The 15,503-nt window shown below is 48.3% G+C and overlaps 1 long non-coding RNA gene across 1 annotated transcript in view; it reads right to left on the bottom strand.

The window, feature by feature from the left end:
- LOC116967603 overlaps positions 1-15,503 on the bottom strand; it is an 89,309-nt gene that overhangs the window by 25,999 nt on the left and 47,807 nt on the right. The window contains exons 3-4 of the long non-coding RNA XR_004410266.1: positions 8,971-9,145; positions 2,499-2,673 (exon numbers count right to left, since the gene is read on the bottom strand). This is a non-coding gene — a long non-coding RNA (uncharacterized LOC116967603). The remainder of the gene's footprint in view (positions 1-2,498; positions 2,674-8,970; positions 9,146-15,503) is intronic.

The raw sequence follows: 15,503 nt of genomic DNA, 5'->3' as shown, positions 1-15,503 counted from the left end.
AGCCCTTTTCTATAGCTGATTAATATCACACCGTATATTCATCACAGTCTGAAAGCCAACAATTGTTTATCAAGTCTGCAAACTTACTGAACCCATCTACATTTACATCCAAGTCATTTATATACATTACATGTTGCACAAAACACTGTTGAGGCCCCACTTGGAGCATTAAGTCACTCTGTTAGAGTACATTTACTATGAAGCAACAAAAGGAGTGCAGAGAAGATTTACGATGATGTTGCCAGGTCTCAAGGGCTTGAGTTATCAGGGGAGGTTGGGCCGGCTAGGACTTTACTCCTTGGGCGGTGACGTGATCTTAAAGAGGATTATAAGATCATGAGGGTAATAGATGGTGTGAATGCACAGTCTTTTACCCAGGATAGGGGAATCAAGAACCAGATGTCATTGGTTTAAGGTGAGAGAGGAAAGATTTAATAGGAACCTGAGGAACAACTTTGAAACACAGAGCTGGGACGTGAAAAGGTTTTTCCAGTAATGGTGGAGTCCAGAACCAGAGCGCACAGATGCAGAATAAAAGGACGAACTTTTAGAATGGAGATAAGGAAGAATTTATTTTGCCAGAGGTTGGTGAATCTGGAATTCATTGCCACAGACGGCTGTGGAGGACAACATTGGGTATTTTTAAAGTGGAGATTAATAGGTTCTTGATTAGAAAGGATGTCAAAGGTTAAGGGGCAAAGGTAGGAGAATGGGATTGAGAGGGAAGGATAGATCAGCCATGATTGGAATGCGGAGTAGACTCGACAGGTGAATGGCCTAAATCTGCTTCCATGCCTTATGGTATAGACAGCTGGGATCAACTGGAGGAGTTTAGGGAATTGAGGAGCATACTGAAGAATGAATAAGGAGGGCAGAAAGGGTGAAAGAGATAGCTCCGACAGATTAGATTTCAGAGATATTAACAGTACATTAGACTAAGTGGGATCCATTGGGTCCCAGTCACACGAGAGGCCTGGTCCCCCAATGCAACCCATTCACCAATGCAACATTCCACCACTCACCAAAAGCCCAAAACTGCGTAGGGGCAGATGTGGGGAGGGGGATGTGGGTGATGGGGGGGGGGGGGGGATGTGGGTGATGGGGGGGGGGGATGTGGGTGATGGGGGGGGGGGGGTGGTGGATGAGGGGGTGTGGAGGAGGGGGAGTGGGGAGGAATTGTGTGGGGGGAGGGGGTGTATGGGGGGGGGGGGGGTGTGAAGAGAAAAAGATTAGTTAAAACAAATGTAGGTCCCTTGCAGTCAGAAACGGGTGAATTGATCATGGGGAACAAGGACATGGCAGACCAATTGAATAACTACTTTGGTTCTGTCTTCACTAAGGAAGACTTAATTAATCTGCCGGAAATAGCAGGGGACCGGTGGTCAAATGAGATGGAGGAACTGAGTGAAATCCAGGTTAGCCAGGAAGTGGTGTTAGGTAAATTGAATGGATTAAAGGCCGATAAATCCCCAGGGCCAGATAGACGCATCCCAGAGTACTTTAGGAAGTAGCCCCAGAAAAGTGGACACATTAGTGATTATTTTTCAAAACTCTTTAGATTCTGGAGTAGTTCCTGAGCATTGGAGGGTAGGTAATGTAACCCCACTTTTTAAAAAGGGAGGGAGAGAGAAAACGGGGAATTACAGACCAGTTAGTCTAACATCGGTAGTGGGGAAACTGCTAGAGTCAGTTATTAAAAATGGGATAGCAGCACATTTGGAAAGTGGTGAAATCATTGGACATAGTCAGCATGTATTTATGAAAGGTAAATCATGTCTGACGAATCGTATAGAATATTTTGAGGATGTAACTAGTAGAGTGGATAAGGGAGAACCCGTGGATGTGTTATATCTGGACTTTCAGAAGGCTTTCGACAAGGTCTCACATAAGGTTCACCAGATTGATTCCTGGGATGTCAGGACTTTCATATGAAGAAAGACTGGATAGACTTGGCTTCTACTCGCTAGAATTTAGAAGATTGAGGGGGGACCTTATAGAAACTTACAAAATTCTTAAGGGGTTGGACAGGCTAGATGCAGGAAGATTGTTCCCGATGTTGGGGAAGTCCAGGACAAGGGGGTCACAGTTTAAGGATAAAGGGGAAATCCTTTAGGACCGAGATGAGAAAAACGTTTTTCACACATTTTCCCAGTGAATCTCGGGAACTCTCTGCCACAGAAGGTAGTTGAGGCCAGTTCATTGGCTATATTTAAGAGGGAGTTAGATGTGGCCTTGTGGCTAAAGGGAGCAGGGGGTATGTAGAGATGGCAGGTACAGGATACTGAGTTGGATGATCAGCCATAATCATATTGAATGGCGGTGCAGGCTCGAAGGGCCGAATGGCCTACTCCTGCACCTATTTTCTATGTTTCTATGTACCTGCGTGCCTCCGCGAGGTTGGGGAATCCCCTCTACCCGGGGATTCCCATACCGGCGCTACCAGCGGGAGTTCTTAGTAGCGCTAATGCATTTAAATTCATTAGCAGCTCGCTACTTACGGCGTTGATTCCAGTGGATTTCCTGATGCAGGTGAGTTCATAAATGCTGTATCTTACTGTTGGTCTTTGTGCCGTTCGCAAAATGTCGCTGCAGGTAGGTGCCATCTTTGTTTATGCTTGTGTATTCTTTGTCTCTGCGTGTGCACACACGTGTGTTTCTTCCTCTGTGTGAAAGCTGTGTGCAAACAATGAACATAGAACAGTAATGAAGGAACAGGCCCTTCGGCCCACAACGTCCGTGACAAACATATTGCCAAAGTAAACTAAACTCCTCTGTCTGCCTGAATGTAATCCATTTCCCTCCATATCAATGTGTCTATCCAAAGCCTCTTGGTGCATTTTCCTATGGGGTGGGATCCAACCGATCTAAAATGTAACAAACAGATGATATCTCACAAACAAATATGACACGGGAGGTTGGAAACAGGTATTACCAGGTGCAACGATATTGCCTGAACATGCCAGGTTCAGCATTGTTGGATGTCTAATACCTGTCTCCCCTATTGCACAAGTTAAGGAGTGTTTGCACTTACTGATCCAGGCAGCACTCTGTCAAACATCCTCTGCACCCTCTCCAAATTTACATCCATCCTGTAAAGGGGTGAATAGAATTGCACACTGTACTCCAAATGCGGCCTGACCAAAGTCCTATAAAGCTGCATCCCGACTCTTATACTCAATGCCCTGATCTATTAAAACCAGCATACAATATGTCTTCTTTCCTACTATCCACACATTGCTGCTTTCAAGGAGTTAAGGCCATGCACCCTTGGAGGGGCTCCAGGAGTTACAAGACCAGCTGTGGGTGACACACCGGGGTACAAAGGCCGAGTGTTGGCTGCATGAGGCAAGGAGACACAACGTTCACAGGTTGATGTGTTCAGATCCAGATGTCAATGGAGTGGGCGCTGGAGACCCTGTGGCAGCCTGGGGCTCCATTAGATCATGCACATCTCCAGGTGGATGACCATGCGGATCGGACGCTTCCTGCAGCACCATGGAGCTGAGCAGCAGTGGAGGACGTCGACAACATTGACTAACCAGGCTGACACCTGCAACTCCAAACCACAGCCACCGCCAGGTCACTGGCCTTTATAATGAGCTGAGACTCCAACATTTGGACATACAAAATGGCACCGTAATCTTGGCAAATCTTGCGTACTGCCTCGGTGCATCCTGGGCTCTTGTACTTAAGTACGGTTGTGTCCCTGATGTGACCAATGCACCCCAAGATCCCTGTACATGAATGTTGTTAAGAGTCAAGCCTTAATTGTATATTTTCCCCTTACAATCAACCTCTCAAAGTGCAACACCTCACAGTTGTTCAGATTCAACTCCATCTGCCATTTCTCAGCCCTTTTCTATAGCTAATTAATATCACACCGTATATTCATCACAGTCTGAAAGCCAACAATTATTTATCAAGTCTGCAAACTTACTGAACCCATCTACATTTACATCCAAGCCATTTATATACATTACATGTTGCACAAAACACTGTTGAGGCCCCACTTGGAGCATTAAGTCACTCTGTTAGAGTACATTTACTATGAAGCAACAAAAGGAGTGCAGAGAAGATTTACGATGATGTTGCCAGGTCTCAAGGGCTTGAGTTATCAGGCGAGGTTGGGCCGGCTAGGACTTTATTCCTTGGGCGGTGACATGATCTTAAAGAGGATTATAAGATCATGAGGGGAATAGATGGTGTGAATGCAGTCTTTTACCCAGGATAGGGGAATCAAGAACCAGATGTCAGTGGTTTAAGGTGAGAGAGGATAGATTTAGTAGGTACCTGAGGAACAACTTTGAAACACAGAGATGGGACGTGAAAAGGTTTTCCCAGTAATGGTGGAGTCCAGAACCAGAGAGCACAGATGCAGAATAAAAAGACGAACTTTTAGAATGGAGATAAGGAAGAATTTATTTAGCCAGAGGTTGGTGAATCTGGAATTCATTGCCACAGACGGCTGTGGAGGACAACATTGGGTATTTTTAAAGTGGAGATTAATAGGTTCTTGATTAGAAAGGATGTCAAAGGTTAAGGGGCAAAGGTAGGAGAATGGGATTGAAAGGGAAGGATAGATCAGCCATGATTGGAATGCGGAGTAGACTCGACAGGTGAATGGCCTAAATCTGCTTCCATGCCTTATGGTATAGACAGCTGGGATCAACAGGAGGAGTTTAGGGAATTGAGGAGCATACTGAAGAAGGAATAAGGAGGGCAGAAAGGGTGAAAGAGATAGCTCCGACAGATTAGATTTCAGAGATATTAACAGTACATTAGACTAAGTAGGATCCATTGGGTCCCAGTCACACGAGAGGCCTGGTCCCCCAATGCAACCCATTCACCAACGCAATATTCCAACACTCACCAAAAGCCCCTAACTGCGCTGGGGCAGATGTGATGGATGAGGGGGTGTGGGGGAGGGGGGATGTGGTGGATGAGGGGTGGGGAGGAATTGTGTGGGGATGAGGGGGTGGTGGGGAGGGGGTGTATGGGGGGGAGGGGGCGTATGGGGGAGGGTGGATGTGGGGGGGAGTGGAGTGTGGGGGAGGGGGTTGTGAGGGAGGGGGGTGTGTGGGGAGGGGGTGTGTGGGGAGGGTGTGTGTGGTGATGGGGATATGTGTGGGGCAGTGGGTGTGTTTGTGGGAGCTGTGGGGTGTAGTGGGGGGAGGGGAGGGGGGTTTGTGGGCTCAGTGGCTCCGGCTCCGAATTCCGGCACCAGTCCCACTCAGTGGCTCCCAGCCCCGGCTGCACTCGGCTCGCCGTGATGGTCGCCACCCCTGCACGCCAATACAGCAGCCCCCGCCCGCAAACACAGCAGCCCCCGCCCGCGAACACAGCAGCCCCCGCCCGCAAACACAGCAGCCCCCGCCCGCAAACACAGCAGCCCCCGCCCACAAACACAGCAGCCCCCGCCCCTGAACACAGCAGCCCCCGCCCACAAACACAGCAGCCCCCGCCCACAAACACAGCAGCCCCCGCCCACGAACACAGCAGCCCCCGCCCGCAAACACAGCAGCCCCTGCCCGCAAACACAGCAGCCCCCTCCCACGCACACAGCAGCCCCCGCCCACAAACACAGCAGCCCCCGCCCACAAACACAGCAGCCCCCGCCCGCAAACACAGCAGCCCCCGCCCGCAAACACAGCAGCCCTCTCCCGCGGACACAGCAGCCCCCACCCACACACACAGCAGCCCCCGCCCACAAACACAGCAGCCCCCACCCGCACATCGCTCCCTCAGCTTTATTCTCCCCGCCGGTAATTGACAGCGGGTGACGGAAGGGGCGTCGCCGTCCTGGCGTATAACATTAATAACTTTTATAATATTTCACCGATCTTGAAAAAACTGGTTGCAATTGCAGCACAGGAGAATGGCCAGTACGATGGCGAAAAATCGTAGCACTATGGGGATCGTTTTTGCGCAGATTTAAAACAACGAAAACCGGAATAGGACAAGATGAGAGTTTTAGTAATAATGCAGAGAAGAGCAGAAGAAGTGATGTAGAGATATAGAGAAGATAGAGATATAGAGATAGAGAAGAAAAGAGAAGAGAAGAGATTAAGGGGAAATTGGCTAACTGGGGGGAGAATAGGGCAGAACAGCCATTCACATGTGGAGCTACAGGAGATGGCCAAAGTAGTATTGAGTAGGAATGGAGCGAGGTGGAGGATAAATGCGTGGCTGAGGGACTGGTGCAGTGGGCAGGGATTCAAGTTTCAGGATCATTGGAACCTCTTTTGTGGAAGGTGTGACCTGTACAAAAAGGACGGGTTGCACTTGAACCTGAGGCGGTGGTGAGATTTGCAAAGGCTACTGGGGGGAGGGACTCAAATAGAGAAAGCTAGTAGACAGTGTGTGAGGCAGGAGGCAGAGAAGGGAAGCACTCAGACCCAACATGTAGGGGGGAAAGAAGAAAAGATAATAAACAGAGGATAAGAGGAGGTGGATTTCTTAAATGTGTGAGCAGAGAGACAGAGGGGTGTAATATGAGGGTAGAAGCAATAGGTAGCAAGGTGAAAAGTAAAAGTGGCAGGCAGACAAATCCAGGGCAAAAATCAAAAAGTGCCATTTTTCAACAAAGGGGTAGGAGTGTTGTAAAAACAAGCCTGAAGGCTTTGTGTCTCAATGCAAGGAGCATTCGTAATAAGGTGGATGAGTTCAATGTGCAGATAGCTATTAATGACTAAGATATAGTTGGGATCACGGAGACATGACTCCAGGGTGACCAAGGCTGGGAGCTAAACATCCAGGGATATTCAATATTCAGGAGGGATAGACAGAAAGGAAAAGGAGGTGGGGTAGCGTTGCTGGTTAGAGAGGTGATTAACACAATAGAAAGGAAGGACATTAGCTTGGAGGATGTGGAATCAATATGGGTAGAGCTGCAAAACACTAAGGGCAGAAAACGCTAGTGGGAGTTATGTACAGGCCACCCAACAGTAGTAGTGGAGTTGGGGATGGCATCAAACAGGAAATTAGAAATGTGTGCAACAAAGGTAAAACAATTATAATGGATGACTTCAATCTACATATAGATTGGGTGAATCAAATTGGCAGGGGTGCTGAGGAAGAGGATTTCTTGGAATGTATGCGGGATAGTTTTCTAAACCAACATGGAGAGGAACCAACGAGAGAGCAGGCTATTCTAGACTGGGTATTGAGTAATGAGGAAGGGTTAGTTAGCAGTCTTGTTGTGTGTGGCCCCTTGGGCAAAAGTGACTATAATATGGTTGAGTTCTTCATTAGGATGGCGAGTGACATAATTAATTCAGAGACAAGGGTTCTGAACTTAAAGAAAGGTAACTTTGAGTGTATGAGACATGAATTGGCCAAGATAGACTGGCAATTGATTCTTAAAGGGTTGACGGTGGATATGCAATGGAAGGCATTTAAAGGCTGCATGGATGAACTACAACAATTGTTCATCCCAGTTTCGCAAAAGGATAAATCAGGGAAGGTAGTGCATCCATGGATAACAAGGCAAAGCAGGGATAGTATTAAAACAAAAGATGAAGCATACAAATTAGCCAGAAAAAGCAGCCTACCAAAGGACTGGGAGAAATTCAGAGTCCAGCAGAGGAGGACAAAGGGCTTAATTAGGAAAGGGAAAATGGATTATGAAAGAAAACTGGCAGGGAACATAAAAACGGACTGCAACATTTTCATAGATATGTGAAGAGAAAAAGATTAGTTAAAACTAATGTAGGTCCCTTGCAGTCAGAAACGGGTGAATTGATCATGGGGAACAAGGACATGGCAAACCAATTGAATAACTACTTTGGTTCTGTCTTCACTAAGGAAGACTTAATTAATCTGCCGGAAATAGCAGGGGACCGGTGGTCAAATGAGATGGAGGAACTGAGTGAAATCCAGGTTAGCCAGGAAGTGGTGTTAGGTAAATTGAATGGATTAAAGGCCGATAAATCCCCAGGGCCAGATAGGCGCATCCCAGAGTACTTTAGGAAGTAGCCCCAGAAAAGTGGACACATTAGTGATTATTTTTCAAAACTCTTTAGATTCTGGAGTAGTTCCTGAGCATTGGAGGGTAGGTAATGTAACCCCACTTTTTAAAAAGGGATGGAGAGAGAAAACGGGGAATTACAGACCAGATAGTCTAACATCGGTAGTGGGGAAACTGCTAGAGTCAGTTATTAAAAATGGGATAGCAGCACATTTGGAAAGTGGTGAAATCATTGGACATAGTCAGCATGTATTTATGAAAGGTAAATCATGTCTGACGAATCGTATAGAATATTTTGAGGATGTAACTAGTAGAGTGGATAAGGGAGAACCCGTGGATGTGTTATATCTGGACTTTCAGAAGGCTTTCGACAAGGTCCCACATAAGGTTCACCAGATTGATTCCTGGGATGTCAGGACTTTCATATGAAGAAAGACTGGATAGACTTGGCTTGTACTCGCTAGAATTTAGAAGATTGAGGGGGGACCTTATAGAAACTTACAAAATTCTTAAGGGGTTGGACAGGCTAGATGCAGGAAGATTGTTCCCGATGTTGGGGAAGTCCAGGACAAGGGGGTCACAGTTTAAGGATAAAGGGGAAATCCTTTAGGACCGAGATGAGAAAAACTTTGTTCACACATTTTCCCAGTGAATCTCGGGAACTCTTTGCCACAGAAGGTAGTTGAGGCCAGTTCATTGGCTATATTTAAGAGGGAGTTAGATGTGGCCCTTGTGGCTAAAGGCATCAGGGGGTATGGAGAGAAGGCAGGTACAGGATACTGAGTTGGATGATCAGCCATAATCATATTGAATGGCGGTGCAGGCTCGAAGGGCCGAATGGCCTACTCCTGCACCTATTTTCTATGTTTCTATGTTTCTATGTACCTGCGTGCCTCCGCGAGGTTGGGGAATCCCCTCTACCCGGGGATTCCCATACCGGCGCTACCAGCGGGAGTTCTTAGTAGCGCTAATGCATTTAAATTCATTAGCAGTTCGCTACTTACGGCGTTGATTCCAGTGGATTTCCTGATGCAGGTGAGTTCATAAATGCTGTATCTTACTGTTGGTCTTTGTGCCGTTCGCAAAATGTCGCTGCAGGTAGGCGCCATCTTTGTTTATGCTTGTGTATTCTTTGTCTCTGCGTGTGCACACACGTGTGTTTCTTCCTCTGTGTGAAAGCTGTGTGCAAACAATGAACATAGAACAGTAATGAAGGAACAGGCCCTTCGGCCCACAACGTCCGTGCCAAACATATTGCCAAAGTAAACTAATCTCCTCTGTCTGCCTGAATGTAATCAATTTCCCTCCATTCCCTGCATATCAATGTGTCTATCCAAAGCCTCTTGGTGCATCTTCCTATGGGGTGGGATCCAACCGATCTAAAATGTAACAAACAGATGATATCTCACAAACAAATATGACACAGGAGGTTGGAAACAGGTATTACCAGGTGCAACGATATTGCCTGAACATGCCAGGTTCAGCATTGTTGGACGTCTAATACCTGTCTCCCCTATTGCACAAGTTAAGGAGTGTTTGCACTTACTGATCCAGGCAGCACTCTGTCAAACACCCTCTGCACCCTCTCCAAATTTACATCCATCCTGTAAAGGGGTGAATAGAATTGCACACTGTACTCCAAATGCGGCCTGACCAAGGTCCTATAAAGCTGCATCCCGACTCTTATACTCAATGCCCTGATCTATTAAAACCAGCATACAATATGTCTTCTTTCCTACTATCCACACATTGCTGCTTTCAAGGAGTTAAGGCCATGCACCCTTGGAGGGGCTCCAGGAGTTACAAGACAAGCTGTGGGTGACACTCCGGGGTACAAAGGCCGAGTGTTGGCTGCATGAGGCAAGGAGACACAACGTTCACAGGTTGATGTGTTCAGATCCAGATGTCAATGGAGTGGGCGCTGGAGGCCCTGTGGCAGCCTGGGGCTCCATTAGATCATGCACATCTCCAGGTGGATGACCATGCGGATCGGACGCTGCCTGCAGCACCATGGAGCTGAGCAGCAGTGGAGGACGTCGACAACATTGACTAACCAGGCTGACACCTGCAACTCCAAACCAGAGCCACCGCCAGGTCACTGGCCTTTATAATGAGTTGAGACTCCAACATTTGGACATACAAAATGGCACCGTAATCTTGGCAAATCTTGTGTACTGCCTCGGTGCATCCTGGGCTCTTGTACTTAAGTACGGTTGTGTCCCTGATGTGACCAATGCACCCCAAGATCCCTGTACATGAATGTTGTTAAGAGTCAAGCCTTAATTGTATATTTTCCCCTTACAATCAACCTCTCAAAGTGCAACACCTCACAGTTGTTCAGATTCAACTCCATCTGCCATTTCTCAGCCCTTTTCTATAGCTGATTAATATCACACCGTATATTCATCACAGTCTGAAAGCCAACAATTGTTTATCAAGTCTGCAAACTTACTGAACCCATCTACATTTACATCCAAGCCATTTATATACATTACATGTTGCACAAAACACTGTTGAAGCCCCACTTGGAGCATTAAGTCACTCTGTTAGAGTACATTTACTATGAAGCAACAAAAGGAGTGCAGAGAAGATTTACGATGATGTTGCCAGGTCTCAAGGGCTTGAGTTATCAGGCGAGGTTGGGCCGGCTAGGACTTTATTCCTTGGGCGGTGACGTGATCTTAAAGAGGATTATAAAATCATGAGGGGAATAGATGGTGTGAATGCAGTCTTTTACCCAGGATAGGGGAATCAAGAACCAGATGTCATTGGTTTAAGGTGAGAGAGGATAGATTTAGTAGGAACCTGAGGAACAACTTTGAAACACAGAGATGGAACGTGAAAAGGTTTTTCCAGTTATGGTGGAGTCCAGAACCAGAGAGCACAGATGCAGAATAAAAAGATGAACTTTTAGAATGGAGATAAGGAAGAATTTATTTAGCCAGAGGTTGGTGAATCTGGAATTCATTGCCACAGACGGCTGTGGAGGACAACATTGGGTATTTTTAAAGTGGAGATTAATAGGTTCTTGATTAGAAAGGATGTCAAAGGTTAAGGGGCAAAGGTAGGAGAATGGGATTGAAAGGGAAGGATAGATCAGCCATGATTGGAATGCGGAGTAGACTCGACAGGTGAATGGCCTAAATCTGCTTCCATGCCTTATGGTATAGACAGCTGGGATCAACTGGAGGAGTTTAGGGAATTGAGGAGCATACTGAAGAAGGAATAAGGAGGGCAGAAAGGGTGAAAGAGATAGCTCCGACAGATTAGATTTCAGAGATATTAACAGTACATTAGACTAAGTGGGATCCATTGGGTCCCAGTCACACGAGAGGCCTGGTCCCCCAATGCAACCCATTCACCAACGCAATATTCCAACACTCACCAAAAGCCCCTAACTGCGCTGGGGCAGATGTGATGGATGAGGGGGTGTGGGTGATGGGGGGGGGGTGTGGTGGGGAGGGGGTGGGGGAGGGTGGAGTGGGAGGAATGGTGTGGGGGGATGAGGGTGGTGGGGGGGAGGGGTGTATGGGGGAGGGTGGATGTGAAGGGGGAGGGGGTTGTGAGGGGAGGGGGGTGTGTGGGGAGGGTATGGTGTGGGGGAGGGGGTGTGTGGGGAGGGGTGTGTGGGGATGGGGATATGTGTGGGGCAGGAGGGTGGGGGAGGGGTGGTGTGTGCAGGAGGAGCGTGTGGGGGAGGGGCTGGGGTTTGGGGGCGGGGTTGTGTGTGAGGGTGTGTGTGTGGGGGAGGGGGGGGGGTGTGGGGAGAGGGGTATGTGGCGGAGGGGGTGTGTGGGGGCAGTGGGTGTGTTTGTGGGAGCTGTGGGGTGTAGTGGGGGGAGGGGAGGGGGGTTTGTGGGCTCAGTGGCTCCGGCTCCGAATTCCGGCACCTGTCCCACTCAGTGGCTCCCAGCCCCGGCTGCACTCGGCTCGCCGTGATCGTCGCCACCCCTGCACGCCAATACAGCAGCCCCCGCCCGCAAACACAGCAGCCCCCGCCCTGAACACAGCAGCCCCCGCCCGCAAACACAGCAGCCCCCGCCCTGAACACAGCAGCCCCCGCCCGCAAACACAGCAGCCCCCGCCCACAAACACAGCAGCCCCCGCCCGCAAACACAGCAGCCCCCGCCCGCAAACACAGCAGCCCCCGCCCGCAAACACAGCAGCCCCCGCCCGCAAACACAGCAGCCCCCGCCCGCAAACACAGCAGCCCCGCCCGCAAACACAGCAGCCCCCGCCCGCAACACAGCAGCCCACGCCCTCAAACACAGCAGCCCCCGCCCGCAAACACAGCAGCCCCCGCCCACAAACACAGCAGCCCCCGCCCACAAACACAGCAGCCCCCGCCCGCAAACACAGCAGCCCCCGCCCACAAACACAGCAGCCCCCGCCCGCAAACACAGCAGCCCCCGCCCACAAACACAGCAGCCCCCGCCCGCGGACACAGCAGCCCCCGCCCGCAAACACAGCAGCCCCCGCCCACAAACACAGCAGCCCCCGCCCGCAAACACAGCAGCCCCCGCCCGCGGACACAGCAGCCCCCGCCCGCAAACACAGCAGCCCCCGCCCGCAAACACAGCAGCCCCCGCCCGCAAACACAGCAGCCCCCGCCCTCAAACACAGCAGCCCCCGCCCGCAAACACAGCAGCCCCCGCCCGCGGACACAGCAGCCCCCGCCCGCAAACACAGCAGCCCCCGCCCGCAAACACAGCAGCCCCCGCCCACAAACACAGCAGCCCCCGCCCGCAAACACAGCAGCCCCCGCCCGCGGACACAGCAGCCCCCGCCCGTAAACACAGCAGCCCCCGCCCGCACATCGCTCCTTCAGCTTTATTCTCCCCGCCGGTGATTGACAGCGGGTGACAGAAGGGGCGTCGCTGTCCTGGCGAATAACATTAATAACTTTTATAATATTTCACCGATCTTGAAAAAACTGGATGCAATTGCAGCACAGGAGAATGGCCAGTACGATGGCGAAAAATCGTAGCACTATGGGGATCGTTTTTGCGCAGATTTAAAACAACGCAAACCGGAATAGGACAAGATGAGAGTTTTAGTAATAATGCAGAGAAGAGCAGAAGAAGTGATGTAGAGATATAGAGAAGATAGAGATATAGAGATAGAGAAGAAAAGAGAAGAGATTAAGGGGAAATTGGCTAACTGGGGGGAGAATAGGGCAGAGCAGCCATTCACATGTGGAGCTACAGGAGATGGCCAAAGTAGTATTGAGTAGGAATGGAGCGAGGTGGAGGATAAATGCGTGGCTGAGGGACTGGTGCAGTGGGCAGGGATTCAAGTTTCAGGATCATTGGAACCTCTTTTGTGGAAGGTGTGACCTGTACAAAAAGGATGGGTTGCACTTGAACCTGAGGGGGACCAATATCCTGGCGGGGAGATTTGCAAAGACTACTGGGGAGAGGGACTCAAATAGAGAAAGCTAGTAGACAGTGTGTGAGGCAGGAGGCAGAGAAGGGAAGCACTCAGACCCAACATGTAGGGGGGAAAGAAGAAAAGATAATAAACAGAGGATAAGAGGCGGTGGGTTTCTTAAATGTGTGAGCAGAGAGACAGAGGGGTGTAAAATGAGGGTAGAAGCAATAGGTAGCAAGGTGAAAAGTAAAACGGCAGGCAGACAAATCCAGGGCAAAAATCAAAAAGTGCCATTTTTTAACAAAGGGGTAAGAGTGTTGTAAAAACAAGCCTGAAGGCTTTGTGTCTCAATGCAAGGAGCATTCGTAATAAGGTGGATGAGTTCAATGTGCAGATAGCTATTAATGACTAATTGGGATCACGGAGACATGACTCCAGGGTGACCAAGGCTGGGAGCTAAACATCCAGGGATATTCAATATTCAGGAGGGATAGACAGAAAGGAAAAGGAGGTGGGGTAGCGTTGGTGGTTAGAGAGGTGATTAACACAATAGAAAGGAAGGACATTAGCTTGGAGGATGTGGAATCAATATGGGTAGAGCTGCAAAACACTAAGGGCAGAAAACGCTAGTGGGAGTTATGTACAGGCCACCCAACAGTAGTAGTGGAGTTGGGGATGGCATCAAACAGGAAATTAGAAATGTGTGCAACAAAGGTAAAACAATTATAATGGATGACTTCAATCTACATATAGATTGGGTGAATCAAATTGGCAGGGGTGCTGAGGAAGAGGATTTCTTGGAATGTATGCGGGATAGTTTTCTAAACCAACATGGAGAGGAACCAACGAGAGAGCAGGCTATTCTAGACTGGGTATTGAGTAATGAGGAAGGGTTAGTTAGCAGTCTTGTTGTGTGTGGCCCCTTGGGCAAAAGTGACTATAATATGGTTGAGTTCTTCATTAGGATGGCGAGTGACATAATTAATTCAGAGACAAGGGTTCTGAACTTAAAGAAAGGTAACTTTGAGTGTATGAGACATGAATTGGCCAAGATAGACTGGCAATTGATTCTTAAAGGGTTGACGGTGGATATGCAATGGAAGGCATTTAAAGGCTGCATGGATGAACTACAACAATTGTTCATCCCAGTTTGGCAAAAGGATAAATCAGGGAAGGTAGTGCATCCATGGATAACAAGGCAAAGCAGGGATAGTATTAAAACAAAAGATGAAGCATACAAATTAGCCAGAAAAAGCAGCCTACCAGAGGACTGGGAGAAATTCAGAGTCCAGCAGAGGAGGACAAAGGGCTTAATTAGGAAAGGGAAAATAGATTATGAAAGAAAACTGGCAGGGAACATAAAAACGGACTGCAAAAGTTTTTATAGATATGCGAAGAGAAAAAGATTAGTTAAAACAAATGTAGGTCCCTTTGCAGTCAGAAACAGGTGAATTCATCATGGGGAACAAGGACATGCAGACCAATTGAATAACTACTTTGGTTCTGTCTTCACTAAGGAAGACTTAATTAATCTGCCGGAAGTAGCAGGGGTCCGGGGATCAAATGAGATGGAGGAACTGAGTGAAATCCAGGTTAGCCGGGAAGTGGTTTTATTGAATGGATTAAAGGACGATAAATCCCCAGGGCCAGATAGGCTGCATCCCAGAGTACTTAAGGAAGTAGCCCCAGAAATAGTGGATGCATTAGTGATAATTTTTCAAATCTCTTTAGATTCTGGATGAATTCCTGAGGATTGGAGGGTGGCTAATGTAATCCCACTTTTTAAAAAGGGAGGGAGAGAGAAAACAGGGAATTACAGATCAGTTAATCTAACATCAGTAGTGGGGAAACTGCTAGAGTCAGTTATTAAAGATGGGATAGCAGCACATTTGGAAAGTGGTGAAATCATTGGACAGAGTCAGCATGGATTTATGAAAGGTAAATCATGTCTGACGAATCTTATAGAATTTTTCGAGGATGTAACTAGTAGTGTGGATAAGGGAGAACCCGTGCATGTGTTATATCTGGACTTTCAGAAGGCTTTCAACAAGGTCCCACATAAGAGATTAGTATACAAACTTAAAGCATACGGTATTGGGGGTTCAGTATTGATGTGGATAGAGAACTGGCTGGCAGACAGGAAGCAAAGAGTAGGAGTAAACGGGTC

The sequence above is a fragment of the Amblyraja radiata genome, chromosome 40 (assembly GCF_010909765.2).
Source record: "Amblyraja radiata isolate CabotCenter1 chromosome 40, sAmbRad1.1.pri, whole genome shotgun sequence".
Taxonomy (NCBI): Eukaryota; Metazoa; Chordata; class Chondrichthyes; order Rajiformes; family Rajidae; genus Amblyraja; species Amblyraja radiata.
Note: the sequence above shows the minus strand (reverse complement) of the source record. Positions and strands in the feature narration are given on the sequence as shown.